Source organism: Chiloscyllium plagiosum, chromosome 37 (genome assembly GCF_004010195.1).
Source record: "Chiloscyllium plagiosum isolate BGI_BamShark_2017 chromosome 37, ASM401019v2, whole genome shotgun sequence".
NCBI classification, from domain to species: Eukaryota; Metazoa; Chordata; class Chondrichthyes; order Orectolobiformes; family Hemiscylliidae; genus Chiloscyllium; species Chiloscyllium plagiosum.
The window spans coordinates 32749996-32755995 of record NC_057746.1 but is presented as its reverse complement, the minus strand read 5'-3'; the positions used below and the strand labels follow the sequence as shown (position 1 = coordinate 32755995).

Sequence of the window (6000 nt, the reverse complement as noted above, 5' to 3'; positions counted from 1 at the left end):
TTCACGATGATCTGTGCCATTAGTTCGTCTGCTTTGTTACGAATGCTACGAGCATTCAGGTAAAGTGCCTTAATGCTAACTTTCTTATCATTAGAGATATTGGAAGTCCTAAGTTATGATGTCCTACGATGTCCTAAGTTATCCTTCCTTTTTGCTGCATTCCCAGTCTGTCTCAAGTTTAAGTCTACCTGGAGGTCAGTGTTGAGTGGTGTCCTGCAGAGCTCTGTTCTTGAGCCTCTGCTCTTTGTAGTTTTTATAAATGACTTGGATAAGGAGGTTGAGGGGTGGGTTAGTAAATTTGCAGATGACACAAAGGTTGGAGGTGCCGTTGATATAGAGGGTTATTGCAGGCTGCTGTGCGACATAGACAGGATGCAGAGCTGGGCTGAGAAATGGCAGATGGAGTTCAACCTGGATAAATACGAAGTGATGCATATGGGAAGGTTGAACTTGAACGCTGAATATAGGAGGAGGAACAGAGGGATCTTAGTGTTCATGTACATAGATCCCTCGAAGTTACCAGCCAAGTGGATAGGGTTGTTAAGAAAGCAAATGGTGTTTTGGCTTTCATTAGCAGGAGGATTGAGTTTAAGACCCGTGAGGTTTTGCTGCAGGTCTACAAGTCCCCAGTGAGACCACACTTGGAATATTGTGTCCAGTTCTGGTTTCCCTACTATAGGAAAGATACAGAGACTTTGGAGAGGGTGCAAAGAAGGTTTACCAGGATGCTGGCTGGACTGGAGGGCTTGTCTTATAAAGAAAGGTTGACTAAGTTCGGACTTTTCTGTCTGGACAAAAGGAGGAAGTGAGGTGACCTGATCGAGGTAATACAAGGTAATGAGATGCATGGATAGAGTCAATAGCTAGAGACTTTTCCCCAGGGCAGGATTGACTGGCAAGAGGGGTCATAGTTTTATGATATTAAGAGGAAGGTGTAGAGGAGATGTCGGAGGTAAATTCTTTACGCAGAAAATTGTGAATGTATGATTTGCGTTCGCAGTGGTGGTGGTGGAAGCAGAGTCATTAGAGACATTAAGTGACTGCTGGACTTGCACATGGATAGCAGTGAATTGAGGGGTGCGTAGGTTCTGTTATTTTATTTTACATTAGAATTAAACTTTGGCACATCATCGTGGGCCGAAGGGCCTGTTCTGTGCTGTACTTTCCTTAGTTCTATGTTCTATATTCTAAAAGCCTGTGAGCAGCAGTGTTCCACAGGGACTGGTGCAGAATCCACTTTTTGTTTGTCATTTATATGAAGTTTAGATAAGAATATAGAAGGCATAGGTAGTAAGTTTGCAAATGACACCAATAGTGGTGGTGTAGTGAGCAGTGAAGAAGGTTATGTAGAACGTAGAACAATACAGCGCAGAACAAGCCCTTTGGCCCTCGATGTTGCACCGACCTGTGAACTATCCTCAGCTTGTCCCCTACACTATCCCATCATCAACCATGTGCTTATCTAAGGATTGTTTAAATCTCCCTAATGAGGCTGAGATGATTACATTAACAGGTAGGGCATTCCACACCCTTACCACTCTCTGCGTAAAGAACCTGCCTCTGACATCTGTCTTAAATCTATCACTAACTATCTAAGATTACAAAGAGATCTTGATCAGTTGTGTCAATAGGCTGGAGAGTGGCAGAGGGAGTTTAGTTTGGATCAATGTGAGGTATCCCATTTTGGTAAAACAAACAAGGGTAAGACTTGTTCAATTAAAAGTAGGGCCTTGGGTAGTGTTGTAGAACGGAGAGACTTAGGGGTTCATATAAATAATTTTTTGAAGATTGCACATCGTAAACAGGGTGGTTAAAAAGGTATTCAGCATGCTTTCCTTCATTGCGCAGACCTTTGAGTATGGGAGTTGGAATGTCATGTTGAGGTTGTACAAGACATTAGTAAGACCTTTTCTGTAGTACTGTGTTCAATTCTGATCTCCCAGGTATAGGAAGAACATCATCAAATTGGAGAGGGTACAAAAGAGATTTAGCTGGATGTTGTCAGAATGGACGTTTTGAGTTATAAAAATAACCTAGGATTTTTTTCGCTGGAGCATAGGCAGTTGAGGGTGACTTTATGGAGTTTTCTAAAATTATGAGGGGTATATATAAGGTGAATGGCAATTGTCTTTTCTCTAGGGTTTGGGATTTCAAGCCTAGGGCATATTTTTAAAGTGGGAGGAGAAAGATTTTAAAAAGACATGAGGGGAAAAGTTTTTAACGCAGACAGCAGTTCATGTAGAGTCATAGAGTCATAAAGATGTACAGCATGGAAACAGACCCTTCGGTCCAACCCGTCCATGCAGACTAGATATCCAACCCAATCTAGTCCCACCTGCCAGCACCTGGCCCATATCCCTCCAAACCCTTCCTATTCGTATACCCATCCAAATGCCTCTCAAACGTTGCAATTGTACTAGCATCCACCACATCCTCTGGCAGCTCATTCCATACACATACTACCCACTGCGTGAAAAGGTTGCCCCTTAGGTCTCTTTTATATCTTTCCCCTCTCACCCTAAACCTATGCCCTTCTAGTTCTGGACTCCCCGACCCCAGGGAAAAGACTTTGTCTATTTATCCTATCTATGCTCCTCATAATTTTGTAAACCTCTATAAGGTCACTCCTCAGCCTCCGATGCTCCAGGGAAAACAGCCCCAGCCTGGTCAGGCTCTCCCTGTAGCTCAAATCCTCCAACCCTGGCAACATCCTTGTAAATCTTTTCTGAACCCTTTCAAGTTTCACAACATCTGTCCGATGGGAAGGAGACCAGAATTGCACATAATATTCCAACAGTGGCCTAACCAATGTCCTGTATAGCCGCAACATGACCTCCTAACTCCTGTACTCAATACTCTGACCAATAAAGGAAAGCATACCAAACGCCGCCTTCACTATCCTATCTACCTGCAACTCCACTTTCAAGGAGCTATGAACCTGCACTCCAAGGTCTCTTTGTTCAGCAACACTCCCTAGGACCTTACCATTAAGTGTATAAGTCCTGCTAAGATTTGCTTTTCCAAAATGCAAACCTTGCATTTATCTGAATTAATCTCCATTTGCCACTTCTCAGCCCATTGGCCCATCTGGTCCAGATCCTGTTGTAATCTGAGGTAACCCTCTTCGCTGTCCACTACACCTCCAATTGTGTGGAATAAATTTCCAGAGGAAGCAGTTGATGCAGGTACAGTTACAATGTTTAGAAAACATTTGGATAAATAGATGAATAAGAAATATTTGAAAGGATATGGGCCAACTGCAGGCAGGTGGGACTAGTTTAGTTTAGGATTATGGTTGGCGTGAACTGGTTGGACTGAAGTGCTGTGTGACATTATGACTTCTATTGGTGTTCTTTGGACAATCAGCATATCTTGTGAATGTATTGTACTTAGATTTCCAGAAGGTTAGAGGTCACATGACACCAGGTTATAGTCCAACAGGTTTATTTGAAATCACAAGCTTTCGGAGCACAGCCCCTTTATCAGGTGAAATGAGTTTCAGAGGGAGATTGATAACTAGCCACATCAAAGGTGATTATGGAAAACAATACCTTACACATGGGGGATAACATGTTAGCATGCATCGAAGATTAGTTGGCTTGCAGCAGGCATAATTGTAATTTTTGATTTCCAAGATGTAACAAGTGGTTTGTCAAAGGGATCAGTGTTGGTGCTTCAACATTTTGCAATTTATATAGATGACTTGAATGAAAAGGCATAAGGATATGAGTCAGCCATTTAGAAATTCCTCAAAAAATTCAAAAAGATCATTAGTAATCTGTCCCAGGCCTCAACACCTCTTTCGTCCCTTTTGTAGAGCCCTCACCTCCCTGATACTTCCAAAAATCTGTCTATCTATTGGATACTTGCATTGATGTAGTCTGCACAACTCTCACAATATTTGTCTTCTTAATTACTTGCTGCATCTGTATGCTACGTTTTCTGTTTCATGCACAACGGATCCATCTATGCTGCACTTTTTAGAAGCCTCTTTCTATTTGGCCAATAGTCTGTCTTTTGTTTCTTCATACAAAAGAGCATGGCCTCACACTTTTCCACATTAAAATTCATTTGCCAGGTTTTTGCCTAAGCATTCAATCAATAGACAATAGACAATAGATGCAGGAGTAGGCCATTCTGTCCTTCGAGCCTGCACCACCATTCAATATGATCATGGCTGATCATCCTTAATCAGTATCCTGTTCCTGCCTTATTTCCATAACCCCTGATTCCACTATCCTTGAGAGCTCTATCCAACTCATTCTTAAATGAATCCAGAGACTGAGCCTCCACTGTCCTCTGGGGTAGAGCATTCCACACACCCACCACTCTCTGGGTGAAGAAGTTTCTCCCCATCTCTGTCCTTAATGGTCTACCCAGTATTTTTAAGCTGTGTCCTCTGGTTCGGCACTCACCCATCAGCGGAAACATATTTCCTGCTTCCAGAGTGTCCAACCCTTTAATAATCTTATATGTCTCAATCAGATCCCCTCTCAGTCTTCTAAACTCAAGGGGATACAAGCCCAGTCACTCCAGTCTTTCAGCGTAAGGTAGTTCCGCCATTCCAGGAATTGACCTCGTGAACCTACGCTGCACTCCCTCAATAGCTAGAATATCTTTCCTCAAATTTAGAGACCAGATCTGCACACAATACTCCAGATGTGGTGTCACCAGGGCCCTGTACAGCTGCAGAAGAACCTCTTTGCTTCTATACTCAATCCCTCTTGTTATGAAAGCCAGCATGCTATTAGCCTTCTTCACTACCTGCTGTACCTGCATGCTTACCTTCATTGACTGGTGTACAAAAACACCCAGATCTCTTTGTACTGCCCCTTTATCTAAATTGATTCCATTTAGGTAGTAATCTGCCTTCCTGTTCTTGCCACTAAAGTGGATAACCATACATTTATCCACATTAAACTGCATCTGCCATGCATCTGACCACTCACCTAACCTGTCCAGGTCACCCTGTAATCTCCTAACATCCTCCTCACATTTCACCCTGCCACCTAGCTTAGTATCATTAGCAAATTCGCTAATGTTATTACTAATACCATCTTCTATATCATTAATATATATTGTAAAAAGCTGCGGTCCCAGCACTGATCCCTGCGGTACCCCACTGGTCACTGCCTGCCATTCCGAAATGGAGCTGTTTATCACTACTCTTTGTTTCCTGTCAGCCAACCAACTTTCAATCCAAGTTAGTACTTTGCCCCCAATACCATGCGCCCTATATAATCTCTCTATATCTCATTTCAGATTCCTTACGTTCTCATCACAATATGCGTCCCCACCTACTTTTGTATCGTCAGCAAATCTGGACAAATTTGGGACAGAAGATATGATTGCCAAATTTGTTGATGACACTAAGATGTGTCAGAAAGAAAGTTGTGATGAGGACAAAAGGATGCTATGAGGAGATATAGATGGGTTAAATAGTAAGGAAACTGCACAGGGTGGAGACCTGGAGAATGATTCCTTTTGGTGGGCGGGGGTGAACACTAGCTAGGGATCATAGTTTAAAAACAAGAGAAATTAGAATAATTTTCTCTGAGGTTTGTTAAGAATGGATAATTCTCTTCCTCATCTTGGAAACTGGAAAATAAATTATGCTGGCTGCTCGCCAACTAATCCTCGATGCATCCCAACATGTTATCCCCTATATCATAAGGTTTTGTTTTCCGAAATCACGTCTGAAATGCCTTTAACTTCATTCAAGATTGAGTTAGATTTTTGAGGGATAATGGTTATGGAGAAGTGATAGGAAAATGAACTATGATCACAATCAGATAAGCCGTTATTCCCTCAATGATGGAGCAGGCTCAAAAAGCCAAATGGGTAACTCCTGATCCTATGTTGCTGTGGAAGTTGGCTGCTGTCATATGATCAATTGAGTTTTCTTTCTTCTTCACCAATAGGTGCTCAATCAATATTCTATCATCATCGTTTTTCTTCGTGATTAAGCCTTCAATTAGTTTGTTGGCAGACAATATAAGT

At 42.1% G+C, this 6000-nt stretch overlaps 1 protein-coding gene across 4 annotated transcripts in view; it reads left to right on the top strand.

Moving 5' to 3' along the window:
- The window catches only part of LOC122541480 (hepatocyte cell adhesion molecule-like), a 170714-nt gene that overhangs the window by 58532 nt on the left and 106182 nt on the right, over positions 1-6000 (top strand). The window lies entirely within an intron of this gene.